The sequence below is a fragment of the Cryptomeria japonica genome, chromosome 7 (assembly GCF_030272615.1).
Source record: "Cryptomeria japonica chromosome 7, Sugi_1.0, whole genome shotgun sequence".
NCBI classification, from domain to species: domain Eukaryota; kingdom Viridiplantae; phylum Streptophyta; class Pinopsida; order Cupressales; family Cupressaceae; genus Cryptomeria; species Cryptomeria japonica.
The window spans coordinates 291227065-291250286 of record NC_081411.1 but is presented as its reverse complement, the minus strand read 5'-3'; positions in this window follow the sequence as shown (position 1 = coordinate 291250286).

Here is a 23222-nt window from a genome sequence, read left to right as displayed (position 1 = left end):
GAAGCCCTTTACAAAAGGAACTTAAAAGATATAGCATTTAAGAAACCAAAAGGAACAAACCAACGAAAAGCTAGCAAAAAACCAAAGAAAACCAGCTAAAGCCCCAAAAAGCCAACAAAAACCAGCTAGACCCGAGAGAAGAAACTAATTGATATTTTTCAGGGCATTAGCCAGGGTATTGCTAATCCCATACAAGTCTTTGATATTTTCCCTAAGATTAGGGATATCCTTAGTAGAATTAGCCACAGCTTTCTTGACTCTTGCCCTAGTCCTCTTTGCACCACCACCTGGAGTAGCTTCCCCACTGCCAATCTCGATAGTTTCTTCATCAATGTCAAGGTCCACCACCGGTTTAGGAGAGATGAAATTATCAAGGACCTTAGCAATATCCTCAAGGTTTTTAGTGACAATTGACAGGATATTCGGGATAATGCCCAGCAATTTTTTTATCGTCGCATTCCCTTCTTCCAATGCTTTAATCTTCTCCTCCATATCTTGCTTCCATTTTATTTGATCCTTGTAATAATCCTTCCATTTCTCATCCGTCTCTTGGTTCCTTCTAATTTTTTTTGAGTTTCTTCTACTCACTTCCCTTGTTCTCTTGGTTCCTTCCTAGTGAGATGTTGCTCTATTATGTTGATGGAGAGGCTATTTTTGGATGAGAAAAGATTATTCAGGCACTTTGTTAGCTAAAATTAGACCAAATATTCAATGTTGTATATGTTTTATTCTTTAAATTAATGTCTACGATGTGAGGTTGAAATAATTAGACACATAGGATAGTTAGGGGAGATACACAGAATTAATGGTGATTTTAAGTTTTTTAAAATACTATGCAATCCATTATCTATTACATTATTTTTAAAACCTATTCCATGGTAGCTCTCGACATTATTTTATTACCACAGGCCTAGTCGTTATAACTCTTACTTACCAAATAATAGTAAATTTGTTAGTAAGTTGAGATACATCTTATTCCCATCGTCGGCCAGTGGGTTCATTTTTCTTAATTATTCGAAGGGATTCATAATTTTTAAATTTCCCTCCTTTCGTTAAACTATGTTATATAAACGCTACGTTGCAAATTTTTTTGTGAAAATTTGGGACCCGATTGTGATTCCAAGTCACGAATAAATCTAATACGAAATTTTCATTTTAATCAATGCACATGGGGCACCAAAGCGTTTACGAGATTGCCAATGATCAAGTTCTTCGGTTACACACGATTCAAGAGTAACGATATGTCCAATAGACTTGTTGATCAAATCATATTAACATCCCATCATAAAAGGACCAGGGTTGCAATGAGCGAGAAAAGAAGGCACTCTCGAACGATGGTTTCAGTATTTGAGGACTCGGGCAATGGAGACGAGGACGACGAGGTGGATGGAAAGGGTGGGGTCCTCTTCCTTTTGGTCCTTCTTTGATGTGCAATGTTGTGTGATTTGCAGAGTGTGTGGGTTGCGAGCAGTAACGAGGGCAGTGTTGTTGGTTGTTGGGTTTCCAAGTTTTCGTAGGGTGGTGTTTTGGGTTTTGAGGTCCATGTCATGCCTGGCTTTGGGGTTTTCTTATGGATGGACAGTGTCTTGTTTCTGCCCCTCTTTGTTTGGTCCCTCTCTGTCAGTGGTGCAGGTTTGACCTTGGAGTGTTGCAGTGGGTTGTAGGTTGTTCGACATTGCCTTTTCCTTTTCTCGCTCATGTGGGGTATCCCTGTTCCTCTCTGTTTTATTGGGTTTTAGGAAGTGGGGATTTTCTTGGTCATGGCAGAGTGTGGTCTTTTTGGAGGGGAATCATTATCTTTGGGATGAGCAGACCCTCTAGTTTTTCCCTATTTTATCTTTGGTTTGGGTTTCTTCTACTCACTTCTCCTATTCTCTTGGTTCCTTCCTAGTGAGAGGTTGCTCTATTATGTTGATGGAGAGGTTATTTTTGGATGAGAAAGGATTATTCAGGCACTTTGTTAGCTATCCTTTCTGTCCTTTGGAGGTGGACCCGTCTTATGTTGAGTTAGAGACAAGGTTGATAGGATTTGTCTCTTATCTGGGAAGTCCTCCTATAGAGGTGGAGGGCATTTTTATTTGCTGGTCCATGACTATAATGTGTGGGATTATGGGTTGGTCTCTTCATAACCTATCTAGGGTGGTCCTTTCTCCTATTGAGGCAAATATTTGGTGGTTGGGAGCGATCAGGTATCTGCTTGTTACGAGAGGGTTTCTAGGGCTGTTGATTTGCCTTTTTTCTGGTCCTATTGAGGTGGACCTCTTCCCTATTGAGGTGGGGAGATGGTGTGAGAAGGTATTTTGAGTTAGGTTGTTGCTCGAGTTGCTGGCTTAGGCCACCTTCCATTACTTTCTTGTGGGTCTTCATGGTTAGGTCTGGACTCTTTTGTCCCTGCTTTCCAAGTTTTTTTTGGGTTCTAGCGAGCTTTCCAAAACCCTCCTTGTGTATGTCTTGAAGGTTCAGGGAGCCTTTAAAAACCCCCATGTGTGCTTTCATATTTTTCTCTTTTTTGTGTGTGCTGGTTGTGGGAGCCTTGTTCTTCCCACAAGCAAGCTGGATGCTTGCAATTTTAAAGGGCCCCGTCTGGACAATTATGGTTTTTGGTTAATGGTTAGTTATGCTATTGGCAAGTTGATTTTTTTTTACATGTTAAGGGAGCCTAGGAAAACCCTTGTTTGTTGGTTTCACAACCCCATTAAAACCCTTGGAAACAGGATTCACCCATGGAAACATCTGTAGGTTAAGGGAGCCTTGTAAAAACCTTGTTTATGTGTTAAAGATGATTTAAGTCTAGTTTGTGGCTTGGCTGCTGGTATGTTGATATTATTTTCTTTTAGCAGCGTTGTTCTATGGGTTTTAGATCCTAGTAAAATATGAGGGTTTTGGGTCCCTTCAAAACCTGTGGGTTTTTGGGTCCCCTCAAAACATGTTTAGCCTTAATTAAAAACATCCCATCATAAATATTTTATCATAGATCCCTTATTAAAAGCAATAGTATTTCTCATACTTTAGGGAAATAGTTTTGGATTTTAGCAGTTTACAAGACCTAATATTAAACAAAGTGCTTATTATTAAGACCATAAGGTTTCCTCATTTTTTGTCAAATACAAAAGGTTTCGAGGCAAGATGATAAAAGAAAATTTTGATCATCCCTTTTGTTTCAATCAGTAACAATCTACTATAAGAAAAATAGTAACAATTAGTATTATATTAAATTTTTTTTAGAAACATTCATGCATAGATTTTTTAAAAGCTATCCACTAAAAATTCTTTTTAGTTCGATTGATTTTGGTGATCCAAAATTAAACATCATCTTGAATCTTTGTTTTTTCATTCTCCTTCATTTTGAAAATCGTTATATTATTATTTATGTTTGTGTTCTTTTGAGTGAAATCTATTTACTAACTATCCACCCATTGATTGACTCAGCCTTGTTGTTGGATCATTTATCATGGATTGTCACAATAAGTCATGTATATTCTACATCAATGCATACATTACTAATTTTTATTTTCTCATGTTATTCACATCACTCAATCCTTTCATCCTTCACATTTCCATACATTTTAATACTATGTAAATATCATGAAATTTTATTTAGTATTTTTTGAATTCCTTTTATTTTTGTTTATGACATCAACTATCTCTCACTATGTATTTGCAAGGTCATAATAAATATTGATCAAAATCAAATAATATTTAGAAGAGTTAGAGACTCCCTTATTGATATTCCTTAAGTTTACACATTCATATACCAATAGTATGTCTCACAGATATACCCAAAAGTGATACAAATAATCAAATACTATTCTAAAGTTATAAGTTAACATAGAAACATAAAATACTTTTACTTCAACAATAGAGCAAAAAAAAAATATATAAAATTTCACACTTACAAAGTATTGACCTAGAGTGCACATTGGGAAACCATGACTACACATAATAGCACACAAGAATTTTTGGAAAATTTGTAGAGTTTCCACATCAATAGTTTGAGAAAATCTTGAAACATACTATGCGTTCAATGAATTATAACTGTTGTGAGAACTTATTATTCTTTGGCTATGTCAAACCTATGAGGGGTTTCCCGATGACATTAAAATAATAATTAAAATATAATACAAAGATATATTATAATTCAAGATGATAATGATTTATATAAGTAATGAATAAAATGATTTGATCTTGAATTATGTGTATAGTATTTTTTTCATATCCAAAATTAAGAAAGTATACTTTATACTTGTTAAGGAAAATTTCCTTAAATAGAAATATATGTGCATTTTGTTGTTGAGCTATAGCTATCTTAATATGACAATGAGCCATAAGAAGATATGCTTGAATACAATATTGACCATTTAATCTCGCATATCAAGACATACTTACACATCCATTATTAATATGAAAGTAAATCACATACATTAAAAAAATAAAATAAAGAACTTTAACAATTATTTATAGCCCTACCAAATACTTTTTTACTATGAACAAATATAGCATAAGAAACACGGGATCATTAATGTTCTTAAGAACCTCTAATAAATAATGGTTATAGTCATTAACATTAAAAAAAATGCATTACTAAATAGTCCTATAAGTTATAAGACCATGATATTTGCATCATAAAATTAATCTTTCCATTTGTTGAATAATTGTAGCATGCTTCAATAATTCTTTAGAGATCAATCCCCAAAACACCTTGATCTCATGTTCCTATAGGATTTCATACTAAATAATCAATGTTTAGAGGATAATTACCAATTAGTCATCGGTGTTCTTACGTATATCAAAGAAATCTATGTTTCGTTTTTCTATTCAAAACAAGCATTCCAACTCCTCAATTCGATAGCAAGATGATGGAGCACCAAAATAACATAATGAAATCTTCTTCTTTAATTAGCAAATCATTTAGTTTTTTAGTGATGTTTGACAAATGGTTCCCTTCTACAAATTATATCAGACATAAATAAATATACCACATTGTTAGTCATTTCTCATTTGTGGTCGCATGCAAAATTGCTCTTCCACGTTTTAATAATATCTTTCTTTAGTACATATTCTCGTTTGAATTTTTATACCATTGAATATTAGTAGACTTGATTTCAGTACCAAACATTGTTTTAGTTAGGTATAATATAGTGATTCAATGGGCATGCTTATACAGATGGCAGTGAATTCCAGTCGCGGAAGATAAATGATTGAAAGGGCCATTGTTGTTTGGAGAAGGTCAGACAGACTGATCGATTTCATTATCACCATGAGAATAAACGTATTGGATAAATACTCTTAACAAAGAATTTTGAGGTAGAATCATTTGATACAGGATGGGTTGGTTAAGATTCTTTCTAATCCCATGTTTTCTTTCACCAAGTTTATCAGTCAGTGGAAACTATAAAATTGACACCTTACTTGTCCAAGTTATATAGAGTGACATTAAAATTAAGTTTAAAGGCATGTATTTTCTTAAGATTGAAATAGGTTTTGAAGGGACCCAAAAAAATTTATACAAAGATAAGAAAAAATATCAAAGAACAACAAAAATTTAGAACTATTTAATTCAAATTTTTAAGAGCGTCCGCAGCTTCAACTTCCAATTCAATCATTTTGATGACAATTTTCTTTAGGTCTTGGATGCCTTGGGAGGATTGTTCCACAGTTCTCTTTTGATTAGCTCTAGTATGCTTACACAGGACTTTATCCTCCTCCTACCCCTTAATCTTATCCAACACTTCCACATCAGCCACGATCACTTTCTGCTAAGATTTTTCTAGTTTTTCGACCACGACATTGAAACTATCGGCAAAGTTCTTGACCACTATGTGGCTAAAGGTAGCAAGAGAGATGATATTGTCATTTATGATTTTAGACTTGTTCTTCATACATTGAATTCTCCCTTCATATTCATTTTTTGGAACATCCACATTTTTCATGGTCTTTTGTAGAGAATCAACAATAGACTTCCTTTCATCCTCAATCCACAACCCCTCAGTAATTCAATATTGTTTGATGCCGACCAAATAGAGATTGAGGTTTATGTCCTTAATTTCATGAAAGATCCACTTGTTCATTCTGAAGTTGTCAACCACAACATTACGATGATGTTTGACCTCATAGATCATGCTAACATTTTTTTTGAGTAATATGAAACTTGATTATAAATTGGGAAATTAAAATTTTAAATCTCAAATAAATCAAAAAAATGTTCATTCTACTTGATGCACATTAGCACCAAAGCATATTCAGGGTCAAATAGTTTTTCTTTATTGAATTGCTCCAGATTTTAATGATTTAGAATGTTTAACATTTAGAATCACGATCATGCACATATGAATCAACAATAATAATTCTCGCTATGAAGCTTAGAATATGGAGACTTCTATTATAAAATGGTGGCTAATTTGTTATGCACACCATCAACATGTATCTAAACATTGCAATGATGTTTGACCTCATAGATCATGCTAACATTTATTTGGGTAATATGAAACCTAATTATAAATTGGGCAATTATAAGTTCAAATTTCAAATAAATCAAAAAATATTCATTCTAGTTAATCCACATTAGAACCAAAGAGTATTCAGAGAAATCGTTTTTCTTTATTGAATAGCTCTAGATTTTAACAATTTATAATGTTTAACATTTTTAATAATGACCATACACATATGACTCAACAATAACAATACTAGATTTGTGAAGCTTGGGATGTGGAGAATTCTACTATTAAATAATGTTGACTCTGTTATGCACACAACCAACATGCATTTAAACACTGTGGTGGTAATTGACCTCATTAATTATGCTAACATTTTTTTAGGTAATACAAATCTTGATTATAAATTGGGCAATTGTAATCTCAAATCTCAAATAAATAATATCTAACTTTATATCTTGGTAGGATTTTTAATTATTCTAAATTACTTATTCTAACTATCATATTTATATGTAATGTATTATTTTCCTGTACTCTAAATTGATGAACTTGATGTTAAGTGAACTCTTAGAGAATATCCAATATATACCAAATCTCTAGAATCACTTTTTTACTATCAGCTTCTTATTTTACATCTAATTAGCTTTTATATTTACTTTCATTTTCAACAAATTGATTTATTTTTCTTAAGTTTGTGTCTTCATTAATGAAATCTATTTTATCCGAGCTATCAACTCATTCATTGATCATTTATTATGCATTGTCATAGATTTTTATTTCTAACCTCTATCCAGGCATACCTTACTGGCTATGATGTCTTAATATGCTTTACTTTATTCAACCGTTTCATTTTTGACATTGCTATGTCTATTTTAAGCTATGTGTGAATATATTATTTTCATTGAGGTATTATTGTATTACATTTTTATTTTTCTCTCATTTTATAATGGTGATATTATTCATGCCATTATTCTTTAGGCATAGTTAGTCAATTTAGTATTGATCATCATCATGGTCATATTTTCTTATGATTGTTAGCATTTATACAACATTTTACCATTTACTAGATTGTCATGATATATATGGTTAATATTTTTTTGACATGAAATACATTTTTAATAATTTATTTGCATTACTTCATGATGATTATACTTGCTAAGAAACGATGTAACCCTACATCCTTCAATCAAATCTTGGTACGACACTTTATCTAATGACGTTCAAACTTTCTTAAATATTGATGATGTTGTTGAACCTTATAATTTATTTCTTCTACATGTCAAAATAGCACCAATTTCGTACACTTCTATTTAACTTGATATTTTATTTCATGCGAGGAGTATGTGGGTATTGGTCAATATCATACATTTAATTTTTTCTAAAATAGATTTTGTTTTATTTTTAGTTGACAAAAAACTCTATATATACATATCAACCATAAAATAACACCTTTAAATGCTTTTACTTGTATATGTTTCTTAATTTTCTCTTGAAAAAACGATTGAATAAACTTATATTAATATATTGATTATTAATTAGTTATTTGTATTCTTTCTTATATCAATGAATCGTAAGTTTCACTTTCCTATTTACAACATGTATTCCAACTTATTTATTTGTTAATAAGGTGATGAAGCACAAAAAATCCATAAGTAAATCTAAGTATTTATTATAAAATACTTTCCTTTTAAAATAAATCATTGACAATAATAATTTTTTATGTAAAATATTAAATATGTATATATATATGGTATGGGTAACTAATTTGATTCTAATATGATTCAATTATCACACATCCCAAGGAACATATCTTGATTCTCTATCTTATTCCTTAATTGTATTTGAACGTTGTTTTTAGATATAAACTAATTGTGGCAAAATATAGTGCCCTAGTATCTAATTTACCCATTGATGTGCATGTCTTCTATAGTGCCATGTGCTACCCTAGTCTTTGCTTCAAATTTTAGACGAAGTCCTTTGGTATTGATAATCTATTATAATTTATCCTCTTGGTATGTCATTTTTTCATGCACGAATTATTTGTAGAGGATTATTGCATAGGCACCTTAGTGATTCCTATATATGTATTGTTTTTCTCTAAAAAAAAGAGCACTTATTCACTATAATTATTAACCGAAATTCATATAGTTTGTTGTTACTCTTTATTTAGATAATTTTTATTCTTAATTAATACTTATATGATTGAATAACCCAAGATGTATTTGATAAACTTGTAAGGCACTGAGAGGGGGGCGGGGTGAATCAGTGCAAACAAAAACTTAATTAATCTGATAACACTTTTCACCAACTTGAAAATCAATATGCATGCAATAAATATAACCACATAAGCAAACATCCAACAAAGCATGCAAACCATAACACAATGATTTTTCACATGGAAACCCAAATGGGAAAAACCACGGTGGGAATTAGTACGGGTACAAAGATCAACTAACTGTAGTATAGAGATTTGATTGGTTAAGGTCTTACAATCACCCTGTTAGGGGAACACTTGGTTAAGAGTGTCTTAGCCTGGTTAAGAGCTATACAATAAGGCTTGTTAGGACTGAGCCCTTTTAGGAGCTACCCATGTAACAAGGATTTACAAACATAAGATAATATGTCACCTTGTTAGAGGATTTCACCTTCGGACCTTCTAGGACCATACCGCGCCCTGTTAGGAGTCACCTTGTTAGAGTATTTTCTTGCTGCAATAGTTAGGAAGACAACAAGTATGACTGGTCTGAACTTAGTATCTCTATTCCTGATTAGATCCACTTTTTCTCATCTTCTATCACCGACTAAACATCAAAACCTAACTTCTCCTTCCACCGCATGATCAAATTCTCACTCTTGATCCATGAAATCATACAATTTCCACCACCATATAAAGAACATTGTTAAGTCGACTAAGAACCTTGGAACAATTCCCGAGATTCAATGAATGTACTCACCTTTAATATTTTCCCACTCATTACACTTTTCTTATTTTGGAAAAATAAAATATATCTCAAACACATAACATAAAGTCTATCGGTCACTGATGAAAGTAACTCTACTTTACTGGTTCTTTGCTCTTCTTGACTGTTATTGTTCTTCCGATCATAACTCATTCAATACTCTGAATCTGCTGATGCGGTTTGGAACATTGATGGATGCTCTTGTCTCCAACACTCTTGTAAAACTACAACGTATAACTCTTCGCCAATCGTCTGTACCAGTTTCTTGATCATCACTCTGTGCCTGTTTATCAGTTGTTAGCAACTCAACAATTTTGTTGTCTAACTATTTCCACTACCAATTAGGCTATACCAGTTGGTCTAGATGACTTAGATGACTGAAAAAATATACTTTCCATCAATGAAAACACAAATAATGTCATCAAACATCCTATTACATCAATATCATCATCATCAAGACAACAATCTCCCCCTTTGGCATTGATGGCAACACTTAGGAATTTTTTTGTCTAGGTGTCACATTACAACAATTATGACTCAATCTAAATACAAAACTCACATACAAAAATCCCCCTTACAATTACATGCTACTACAAAATTTTTATTGAATTATACTACCCCCCCTTTGACAACAATGACAAAGGTAAGAAAATACATTTGAAACAAATGAATACAACATATTAAAATTTACCAAATATATGAGAGTTCAACAGTTTAAAATTACATCTTGATAAAAATGTCAGCAAAATTAGTCTTCAAGACTTTCAGATCAGTCTCCCATGTCTCCAAAAGAGTAGATGTAATCTCAATGTGTGTTCTGATCTGGTATGCAATTTCTTCCATAGCATCAAGTGTAGTCATCTCCGGTGTTGTCAAAATTGCTTTTGTCTCTTTGTATCCTATTTGCAAAATTTGTAGTTTGGGGACTAGATGAGTCTGTAATTCCTGCAATGATGAAGTCCTCTTGACCTATTCTGCCTCATATGCCTTAAGCTTTGATGTATCATTATGACCAATTCACCAAAAATTGTTACTGAATCATTTAGAGGATCAAATGATTCACTCAAACTCTTTAGCTTCTACTTCGCAACCTTTCTCTTTTTATCATGATCATCAAAAAATAATGAAAAGTTGCAAATTGTAGACAAAATTTTACCTCCGGTCTTCCATGCTTCTTTGATTTTCTCCATATTTACAATAAAACCTACTTTGTCTTAATCAATTGTCTTAATCAGTGTCTCAATCCTTCTCTTCTCATACTCTTTCTCTACATTGTGTAGTGTAGTTTCTCCAAGACTTTTCATTTGCTCCCCTACTAATGTGACCAAGTGGTCCAGTTTCTCAATGGGAGTTGTGAGACTATCAGTGTCATTCTCTAGTAAAAGACCAGAAAATATATCAACAATAGTCTGTATAGTATGAGCTTCTCTCCTTTGTGCTCTTAACATCTTCTTCTTGGCCTTAGATTGCATTGCAGATGCAATCTCCATCAATTCAGTAGAACTCATCATATCCATGTTTATTGGTCCTCGAATACACACTATATCATCATCAATGATTTTCTTTGAAGTAGATAACTGGGGGGTCACTTTCTACTCTTGGTCTTCTTCTTTCTACTTTTCTTCTTCCTTCTCCGATGACTCTTTAGTTGTCTACTCAAAATCAATTTGTACATTCTCCTAAGTATCTTTATGCATCGCTTCATCTTTTCTCAGTGGTTCAGTGATCTATACATCATCAATTTTTGCATTCACCTGTGTATTTGTTTCTATTTTATCTTTATTTGTACTAGTTGGAATGACTTTTGGTAACACTGGTTGTTTAGTAGGGACTGATGTGGGAGTAGGATTGGATGTGGTACCATATTCTAGTTCTTTCTTAGTTTGAGTAAATATCTTGTCAATTTCAAATACATTCGGTAGTTCACCTTCAATTACTGGTGCCTCAGAAGTTTCTATTATCTTTGGTTCCTCTTGTTACAGTCCTAAAAAATATTTCAAAATTTCCTCAATCTCAACTTGCACCAACTAGGACTCACCAACAAGCAATCTTGTTAACCTCTTCTTGGTTCGAAATAATGGTTTTGATTTTAAAATAATTTCCTATACTTCCTCCTGACAGGTCTCTAGTTATAAATGCATAAGAACATCCTCTATTATTTCTTTGTCCTACCTAATAGAAGTCTTCCATCTAGCTTCCAGTTTACTATACAAAGAATTGGGTATTTTACCTTGTAATTCAATCAATGCTTTTCTATAATGATTCATGAACCAAACAACTAAATCTTCAATTTGTTTCTGCTCTTCCTCATCAAAATGATTATACTACTTATGTACACCAACCAATATACCATACTTACTTATATTACTCAATAATTTCTCAAGTATAGTAAGTTTAGTTACCTATGGCTTTACTGATTTAATAGTGGGTGAACCAACCACTTTAGATTTCTTGCCACTAGCCCTCAATTCTTTCTTCACTCCTTCTGATTTAGTTTCCTCTGCTACAACTTTATGTGCTTTTTATTTCTTTCTCTTCCCTATAGCTTTAGGTTCTTTAGGTGCTTGAGGCTCATCTTCTTTTGCCTTTCTCCTGATTTGTATCTTTGGAGGAGGAGGGGGCTTCTCCTTCTTAACATCTACACTCCTAGTTTGTCTACCAGTAGGTGCACTAGAGGTTCCTGCCTTCTTTGCTTCAAATCTGGTTCTTTCTTCATCAATCATTTTCTTTGTGAATCCTTGTGCAACAAAAACCTCTTCAACTTATTTTCAGACCTTTTTGGCCACTGCTGGTTTGGCCAATTTAACATGTACCTGTATATATTTCTCTTTAAAGGTGTCAAACCTAGATACATTAGGATCTATCAGTTTGGATAGAAGGTGATCAACATAGATGGTCTAGTTATTTTTGTTTACCTCATATCCCATAGGCATGACCCATGAAGTTCTTGGGTCTGCAGCCTCCATTTGACATGTATCAGTATCAACCATAAAACAAATGGAGTCTTCATTCCTTGGTGCAACAACACCTAGTTGAGTAAAACTCCCATTTTTGAGTATTTAATGCTTTTATGTTTGTAATGTCTTTTGTTAGGTTTTTAATGTTTTTTTAGGTTTTTTTGTGTCATGTTGAGTGGTTTTGATCTCATTTTGGGCTCAAGAGATCAAGTTTTGCCTTTCAGGCTTCAGTTGACAATTTTTGGCAAAAATGTGCAAAATTGCCAAAAAGGTCTTCTAATGCCTTCAAAAGAATTGAAACATGTTTTTTAGGTTTTTTTAAGCATGTCTAAGTTGTTTAGACAATTTGGTAATTTTAGAGTGTCAAAAATGCCTTTTTGAGCAAAATAATGTGTCTTTTGGCTCAAAAAGTTGTAAAAATTATCATTTTTTGTGTTTTTCTTGCAAAACATGGTTATGGAAGCTTCTTGTCCAAACTCAGATTTATAATCACCTTGGTGGACTATAAAAACACATCTTTTTTCTTTGAAAAGGGTTGGTGATTGTTAAAACAAAACTTTCTTCAATAAAATCAGAAAATAATGGCTTTATGACTGTTTTTTTGTATCTTTTAGTGCAATGGTCCATACTATACCTTCTCAATCCATACTGTACCTTTGGGAAAGTTTTCATGGTACTTTTTTAATGCTTTTAAGTTTATTGTGGTATTGGTTTCTTCAAAAAGTTTGATTTTACAAAATTATTTCCAAAACTTGGTGTTTGTTGCACTATCAAGGGTTTGAAGCTCCAAAATGACTCCACTTGACTAATCCATCCTTGCGATCCCACAATATGGATTCAGTAAAGTTGGCACTCATGTATATATTGTACATATGCTTTGTTTTAAGCCAAAATAGTGGTTGGAAAAAGGATTTGAGTGAATACTAGGCAAGTATTGATTACTCGGCTAGTAGTGTGTTTAAAACTCAAGATTTGCACCCAAAGTCTAATTTGGAGTGAGAAAATACATGAGGCAGAGGTCTGGACATATGGCCAATGGTGTGTAAGATCACATTTTCTCATTGGTTGAGCTTGATCCAATAAAACTTTATTATTTTTGTAAGCAAATAGTGAGTTCACTGTTTTTATGATTTGTATTTGACTAAATGCTCATGGAATGCTTTAAGAGCATAATCCAAGCCTTGAATCATGAAGGAAATGTAATAGGAGGTTATTTTAACATTTGAAGACCTCATTGAGGTTCTGTGTAAGTTGATACTTCTTGTAAAATAGGTCCAAAAAGTGCAGTAGCAGTCTGACTGGTAAAGGGCAGCAAGTTGACAGTCACAGTGACATTTCTTTCCATTTTCAGTTGCTGGCCAAGTGTTTGGAATTATGCTTGTGTGTCATAGGTAGGGGACACATTTCTAAGATAGATAAAATGACCTAAGAAGGTCTAGGCACTTTCTTTGATGGACAACAAAGAAAACTAGGTGGACAATCTTCTAAACCCTTCAAACCCCTACAATTATGCCTCAAATGGTGGACAGTCCTCAAAACGCAATGAAAAAGGCCTAAACCATGAAAATGTGTTAGAAAATACCATGAAATAATCATCCAAGTCAAGGTTGTGGAGGGATTTTACCATCATTGAGCGGGATAAGCAAAATAGTGCCAATTAGGCCTCCATGGGATAGTAGCCTTTTTGATTGCATAACACACAAAATGACTGTTTTTGTCAAAATGCATGAACCCAATAGCAAGGAGAAGTTTGGGGCTTATGAAACTTTGTGAGAAGATTATCAAATAGTCAAACAAGTGTTAGTTGGAACCTTGGATAGTGTGCAACCTCATTTGGGGGTTTTTGACTTTAGTTGGCAAATTTGAGTAAGCTAAGGGCTATGAACCTTAAACTAAGTTTGATTGCCAAAACCTTGAACAAAAATTTGCTGCCCCCACATGTCCATGTTGGAGTCTCCTAGATGCACTCTAAAAAAAAGGGTTGAATTCCAAAGAGAAGAGATTGAGGGTGTGTAGATGGGTGGAGTGAGTAATCTGAGTAGATTTGAGCATGGGTATGAGCGAACACCTTAAGGGGAGTTTGTTAGGAACGTGATACTTGAAGTTCTTGACACTATAACCATCAAGACTGATTTTGTAAACACATATAGTAGACTCAAACAATTTTTTGGTAACAAATTGAACTTCTTGAGCAAATTGGCCTTTTGAGCACTTTCCTAGCACTCTCCCTATCATAGTGGTATCAGAGCGAACGAAAGATTCAGGGGAAAAAGAACACTAGTCAAACATGGTGACCAATGTAGAGTTAGCCAAGAAGGTCGAAGACCAAGAGGAGGAAAATAGGGCACTCAGAGAAAGATTAGATCAACTAGCAGTGAAACTAGCTGAAGTAGAAGTTAAAACTGAAGAAGTCCATGATAAGGTTGGAGATTAGGGTAAAATGATGGCAATAGAGGATGAAGTCCCCATGCCTGGCCCTGTCATTGAGCAAGAACCATTCTTGAAATCCTTGAGAGCTATGAGTGGTAAAACCTTAGAGGGAGTGGCTCTTTTCAGTGGGAAGATGGATCTAGATGCTCTTATAGAGTGGATTGAAGGACTAGAAAACTATTTTGAGTGTGATGGAATAACTGAAGCACAAAAGGTTAAGGTAGAAAAATCTAGGCTGAGAGGGACAACCTTAACTTGGTGGAAGTTCATCCAAGAGGAAAGGGTGAAAGAAGGTAAGCAGCCACTAGCCACCTGGAAAGCAATGGTAACCAAAATCAAAGAAACCTACCTTCCTGAAGACTATGAAATACAACTTCACAAGAAAAGACAAAATTTGAGACAAAAAGACCCTTGATGTTAGTAGCTACAATGAGGAATTTCAAAAATTGTGCATGAGATCCAGGATAGTCGAGGATGAGAGCATAAAAGTGACAAGGTACTTGAATGGGTTAAGATGGAACATCCAGGAAGAGATGAGCTTGTTATGCCCACAAATAGTACACAAGTGCTATCAATTAGCACTTAAGGTGGAAGAGAAAGGTAGGAGGAAGCAAGAACAAAACAACAGAGATAGAGGTAGGGGAAGAAATGGTAGAGGCCATAGAGGAAGTTTTGGGGGAAGGAGCATAGATCAACAATCCCAGGGAGAGTCTAAACTTATAGAGCAAAGTGGGGATTCTCAGAGAAAACCCAACTATAGGGGTAGGGGATCAAGCAACCCAAGTAGAGGTAGATCTAATGGACTAGGGAGAGGGTCCTACTTCTCAACCATGAAGTGTTGTAACTGCCAAAAGTTAAGCCACCCTACCTATAGATTCCCAGAGAAGCCTAGTTCATCCTATGGTGGTGAAAAGAGGGTAAATTATGTTCAGGAAGATGGAGGTAATACCAGAACTTCAGCATTGAACAACCTAGCTTTAGAAGATGGTGAGAGTTTGATGATCAAAGGAGTGTTAATGAAGAAGCCACATAGTACAGAGGCCTCACATAGAAGAGTATTGTTCAGGATTAAGTGTAAAATCATGGGAAAGGTGTGTAAGGTGATCATAGATTCAGGATCCACAGATAACATCATATCAGAGGAAGCAGTAAGCAAATTGAAACTACCTAGGATACAACACAAGGAGCCATAAAAAGTCACATGGTTGAATAAGGGATAACATGTGTTAGTAAATGAGCAAGCCTGGGTAGATTTCCACATAGGTGGATATGTAGATAGGATCCTATGTGACATCCTTCCTATGGATGCTTGCCACCTGCTATTGGGTAGACCATGGCAGTTTGAACGAAGAGCACAACATGATGGGGAAAGAAACTCCTATTCATTTTAGAAAGATGGAGTAGCCTATCAGATTCAATCCCTCATTGAAGAAGGAGAGAGCAACAATAAAGTGCCTAACATTTTGTTAGTGAATGAGAAAGACTTTATAAAAACACTAGAAGAAGGGGAAGGAGTAGGATTTGCACTCCTAGTGAAACCCAAGGAAGAAAAGGTAGAAAAGAAAGTTGAGATACCATATGAGGTGCAGCAAATCCTTGATAACTTCAAACAAATAATCAGTGATGGTACACCTATAGCTTTACCACCTCCTAGAGCCATTATCCATCAAGTTGATTTCATACCTTGAGCCTCTTTTCCCAATAAGGAAACCTACAAGATGACCCCTGGACAAAACAAAGAGGTAGAAAGACAAATACAAGAACTCTTAGACCAAGGGCTGATTAGGAAAAGCATTAGTCCTTGTGCAGTACCTACAGTGTTGGCACCTAAGAAGGGTGGAACATGGAGACTTTGTATAGATTCTACAGCCATAAACAACATCACCATCAGATACAGGTTTCCCATACCAAGGATAGAGGATTTGATGGATTGTTTGGGGGGTGCACAATATTTCAGTAAGATTGACTTGAAGAGTGGTTACCATGAGATAAGAATCAAAGAGGGGGAGGAATGGAAGACAACTTTCAAAACAAATGAGGGTCTTTATGAGTGGCTTGTCATGCCTTTTGGACTCTCTAATGCTCCCAATACATTCATGAGACTCATGAATGAAGTTTTACATGATTTCATTCGCAAGTTTGTTGTTGTGTATTTATATGATATTCTTATTTTTAGTAAGACTAAGGAAGAGCATTTGAAGCATTTAGCTATTGTTTTGAGGCAGTTATTTGATGAACAACTAACCATTAATTTAGAAAAATGTGATTTCTTGAAGCAAGAATTGGTCTATCTTGGTTTTATTGTATCAGGAGGAAATCTGAAAATGGATCAATCTAAAGTTGCAGCAATAACCAGTTGGCCCACTCCTAAGACAACTAGTGATGTCAGAAGCTTCCATGGTTTGGAATAGTTTTACAGAAAGTTCATCAGGGGATTCAGTGAGATTTGTGCTCCAATGTTAGACACCATCAAAGGGGGTGTAAAGGTAAAATTTCAATGGACAAGTGCAGCCAATAAGGGGTTTGAATTATTGAAAAGTAAAGTAGCTACTCAACCAGTGCTCATTTTACCTGGTTTTGATAAGCTTTTTACTATTGAATGTGATGCTAGTAATATTGCTATAGGGGCTGTTTTAAGTCAAGAAAATAGACCAGTTGCATTCTTTAGTGAGAAGTTGAATGATGCCAATAAAAAGTACTCTTCCTATGATTTAGAACTTTATGCATTAGTACAAGCACTTAGGAATTGGAGACACTATCTTCTTCCTAAGGAGTTTGTTGTATACACAGATAATTAGGCACCTAGTTTCTTGAACTCACAGGATAAACTGAATCATAGGCATGTTAAATGGGTAGAATACTTGCAAGCTTACACTTTTACTCTTAAGCATAAGAAGGGTTAGTTGAATAAAGTAGCAGATGCTTTGAGTAGAAGGTTGTTAACTATTCATGAGATTCAGGTTCAAAGCATTAGTATTGATAGTTTCAAAGACATGTATCCTACTGATGATGATTTTGATGAAGCTTATAAAGTTTGTCAAGATTTTGAGAATAATTTCCATGGTGCATATGCTAATTTCACTTTGCAGGATGGTTTTCTATTCAGGGGTGGACAGTTGTGTGTTCCAAAGGGTTCTATGAGAGAGAACCTCATTCGGGAGAAGCACAATGGGTGCTTAAGTGGACATTTCGGTCTCAACAAGACCTTAGAGTTGGTTCAAAGGTTCTATTATTGGGCTAAGATGCAGAAAGACATCAGGAGGTATGTTGAACAGTACTTGGTATGTCAAAAAGAAAAAGGTAATTCCTCTAATGCTGGTTTATATCAGCCTCTTCCCATTCCACATAGGCCTTGGGATTGTATTAGTATGGATTTTGTGGTAGGATTACCTAGAACTCAAGCAAAATTTGATAGCATCTTTATAGTAGTTGACAGATTTAGCAAAATGGCTCACTTTATTCCTTGCAAGACAACACATGATGCAAGTCATATTGCTTTTTTTTTTTTCAAAGAAGTTATTAGAATTCATGGTTTGTCTACTAGCATTGTTTTAGATAGGGATGTTAAGTTTCTTGGTCATTTCTGGAAAACATTGTGGAAGAGATTGGGTACTAATCTCTCTTTTGGTTCAACTTATCATCCACAAACTGATGGCCAAACTGAAGTTGTGAACAGGTCTCTTGGAAACATGCTTAGGTAATTGACAAAGGAATATGGACAGAGTTGGGATCAGCTCATTCCTCAAGCAGAGTATGCCTACAATGATAGTGTTAACCGGTCTACAGGTAAAAGTCCATTTGAAGTTATTAATGGTATGCATCCAAGGGGTATAATGGAGTTGAGGGATATCACTAACTTGCAGCATAAGAGTGGAACAACCGATGACATGGCTCAGTCCATGAAGGAGGTTCATGAGCAAGTGAGACGAGCTCTCCAAGATACCTTTCAAAAAGTCAAGGCAAGGGTGGATGCTACAAAGAGAGATGTTCAATTTTCCATAGGTGATAATGTGATGGTTCATTTGAACAAAGCAAGCCTACAAAAGGGAGTTCCAAGAAAACTTCAGATAAGGAGAATAGGCCCTTGCAAGATCTTGGCTAAGTATGGGTCTAATGCTTACAAAGTTGATTTGCCTACTAATGTTTCTCTGTCCCCCATTTTTAAAGTTGCAGATCTGATTGCTTTCAAAGGGCAGCCACCTGAGGAAATTCAAAGAGTTTCAGATGTTTCCAAATCCCTTTCTGATCTATCTCTCCCTTCTCTTTCTTTTCCCCAAGCAGAACAGGTTCTAAACTCCAGGATTCTCAAAAAGACAAGGAATCACACCTACATGGAGCATCTCATCAAATGGAAGGATTAGCCTATCTCAGAGGCCACATGGATACCTAAAGCTTTCTTTTAGAAATTTGTCATACCTTATTCTTTGCTACCTCAAGGAGTCACATGACTTCTTTGTTTTTGGGGGAGTATGGTGCAGGAGCACTTAGTTGACTAAAACTCCCATTTTTGAGTATTTAATGCTTTTATGTTTGTAATGTCTTGTGTTAGGTTTTTAATGTTTTTTTAGTTTGTCTCTGTTATTTTTAGTGTTTTTGATCTCATTTTGGGCTCAAGAGATCAAGTTTTGCCTTTCAAGCTTGAGGTGACAATTTTTGGCAAAAATGTACAAAATTGCCAAAAAGGTCTTCTAATGCCTTCAAAAGAATTGAAACATGTTTTTTAGGTGTTTTTAAGAATTTATAAGTTGTTTAGACAAGTTGGTAAGGTTAGAGTGTCAAAAATGCCTTTTTGAGCAAAACAATGTGTCTTTTGGCTCAAAAAGTTGTAAAAATTGTCATTTTTTGTGTTTTTCTTGCAAAATGTGGTTATGGAAGCTTCCTATCCATACTGATCTTGATAAACACCTTGGTGGAATATAAAAAAACCTCTCTTTTATTTTAAAAGGGTTGGTGATTGTTAAAACAAAAGTTTCTTCAATAAAATCAGAAAATAATGGCTTTATGACAGGTTTTTTGTATCTTTTAGTGCAATAGTCCATACTGTACCTTCTTAATCCATACTGTACCTTTGGGAAAGTTTTCATGGTACTTTTTTAATGCTTTTTAGTTTATTGTGCATTGGTTTCTTCAAAATGTTTTATTTTACAAAATTATTTCCAAAACTGGGTGCTTGCTGCCCTATCAAGGGTTTGAAGCTCCAAAATGACTCCACTTGACTAATCCATGCTTGGGATCCCATAATATGGATTCAGTCAAGTTTTCACTCATGTATATATTGTACATATGCTTTGTTTTAAGCCTAAATGGTGGTTGGAAGAAGGATTTGAGTGAATACTAGGCAAGTATTGATTACTCAGCTAGTAGTGTGTTTAAAACTCAAGATTTGCACTCAAAGTCTAATTTGGAGTCAGAAAATACATGGGGAAGAGGTTTGTACATATGGCCAATGGTTTTTAAGATCACATTTTCTCATTTTTTGAGCTTGATCCAATCAAACTTTATCAGTTTTGTAAGCAAACAGTGAGTTCACTTTTTTTATGATTTGTATTTGACTAAATGCTCATGGAATGCTTTAAGAGCATAATCCAAGCCTTGAATCATGAAGGTAATGTAATAGTAGGTTTTTTTAATGTTTTAATAATTCATTGAGGTTCTATACAAGTTGATACTTCTTGTAAAATAGGTCCAAAAATTGCAGCAGCAGTCTGACTGGTAAAGGGCAGCAAGTTGACAATCACTGTGACATTTCTCTCCATTTTCAGTTGCTTGCCAAGTGTTTGGCATTATTCTTGTGTGTTAGAGGTAGGGGAAACATGTCTAAGATAGATCAAATGACCTAAGAATGTCTAGGCACTTGCTTTGATGGACAACAAAGAAAACTAGGTGGACAATCTTCTAAACCCTTCAAAACCCTACAATTATGCCTCAAATGGTGGACAGTCCTCAAAACGCAATGGAAAAGGCCTAAACCATGAAAATGTGTTATAAAGTACCTTGAAACCATCATCCAAGTCAAGGTTGTTTAGGGTTTTTACCATCATTGAGAAGAATAAGCAAAATAGTGCGAATTAGGCCTCCATGGGCTAGTAGCCTTTTTGATTGCATAACACACAAAATGACTGTTTTTTGTCAAAATGCATGAACCCAATGGCAAGGAGATGTTTGGTGCTTATGAAACTTTGTGAGAAAATTATCACAGTCAAACAAGTGTTAGTTGGAACCTTGGACAGTGTGTAGCCTCATTTGGGGGTTTTTGACTTTAGTTGGCAAATTTGAGTAAGCTAAGGGCTATGAACCTTAAACTAAGTTTGATTGCCAAAACCTTGAACAAAACTTTTCTGCCCCCACATGTCCATGTTGGAGTGTCCTAGATGCACTCTAAAACAGAGGGTTGAATTCCAAAGAGTAGAGATTGAGGGTGTGTAGATGGGTGGAGTGAGTAATTTGAGTAGATTTGAGCATGGGTATGAGCCAATACCTTAAAGGGAGTTTGTTAGGAATGTGATACTGGAAGTGCTTGACACTATAACCATCAAGACTGATTTTTTAAGCACATATAGCAAACTCAAACAAGTTTTTAGTTAACAAATTGAACTTCTTGAGCAAATTGGCCTTTTGAGCACTTTCCTAGCACTCTCCCTATCATTCCTCTTTACCATATGTTCCAGTATTCTCTCTCTTTCATGCATTCTCTTCTAGAAATCCTTAAAGTATCCCTAGATAGTCTTTGTGAAGTCATTACCAAGCATCTTGATATTTTTCTTAATTTGCAACATTGTCAGTGTATCCTCAGACCATTGAATATCGCCTATATTGGGAAATAAATTTTGGAAGTAGAAAAACAAACCAATGATCAACTGACCACACTTGAATTTTTTTCTCTTGTCCTTCTTGATTGATCATAGATTTTAACATCAATTGTTCTCTCAAGGCTTCTATAAGATCATAATCAATATTCTCCTTCGACATCCAGTAAGCTATGTGGATAGAAGCTCTGAGAACGCTATTCATGCGGCTTGAATGATAAACCCTATAATCGATGACCATAGATGCAAACTTCATTGTTGGATCATCTATATCATTTAAAGTCATTGCACAACCATCCCACTTTGATTTTGTCAATTGGATAACCTCATCCTTCAGGATTGATATCAGAATAGGGTATTCATCGGTTGACCATAATCTGATGACAACATGGATAGCCTCTTTGGTAATCTTATGTGGTCTATCCAGCCACATAAATTGATCATGGATTCTACTCAAAACATATCTGACATGCTCTTCTTCAAAATCATCTATAAATTTCAAAGCATGATGAAAACCCTTATCAGTAACCCTTCTGAATTCATCCTTCAACACACCTTTTTTATCACATAGTAATAGGTATTGATCAAAGATAGAAAATATGCCCAAATCCTCTAGTTTTCAACGAATGTATGATTTGATGTCTTCAACATGCAAAACATCATAGGGTATGCTAGATAGGGCTCTAGATGGATCTATTTCTATTGACTTATGAGGATGCCTCTTGAATTTTGGTCGAGGTCTTTCAATAATATCAACAATGTGTGGTTTATCCATTGTGAAAAATTCAAACACGAAATCAGATTCACAGAGAAATACCTTTCAACTTCTTTGTAACCAGGGTTTCTAGTCTGAATGCACTTTCACCAATTCACTTTAATCCGCTATCAACTTCACAAAGTAGCAATCAAATACTCTTCTATGCTTTTGTCACTCTCCAAATGTGCTCTCAAAAATGCTAGGTGAGAAATGAAACTGTAAAACACTTTTTTATTTGCCTTTTACCAACTGCATTTAATGCTAACCGGTTGAACATACCCTAATCACCATTCAAACCTAAAACTTTTTACTGATTCATATAACACATTCAATTTACCAATTTGAGATGAAACCGGTTCAAAATCACTTCATAACATCATATTACATCAAAATATGTAGATTTGACTTGCCGCATACCATTTAGGGGGTCCAGAAATGGATCTGGCAATATGCTCCCCCTAAGCTTTATAAATAGCTTAGTTTTCCAGTGAGGGATTCTCCAAACCAGGTGAAGAATTGAAATCTTCTGATGGTTTCTCCTCATTTTTCTTCCTCCATATCTTATTCATTTCACTTCTGGTTCCTTCCACATCTACCTTCTTCTTTCCTTCTCGGTCAACAAACTGATTAATTGGTTGATTCATTGTATCTCTACAAAACCTTGAAATGTGTCTTGGTTTTTGACAGTAGAAACATGCCATTCCAGATGCTCTCGAGGGTCTACCATTGCCTCTATTAGTTCTTCTCTGACAATTCATAGAAACTTGACCATAGTTGTGACAGATTGAAAATGTCACATTCCATCTGTTCTCCATTTCATATGAACTAGACTGGTTCACATAAGGTCTCTGCCAAGTATGGTTTCTCTGGTCATTGTAAGA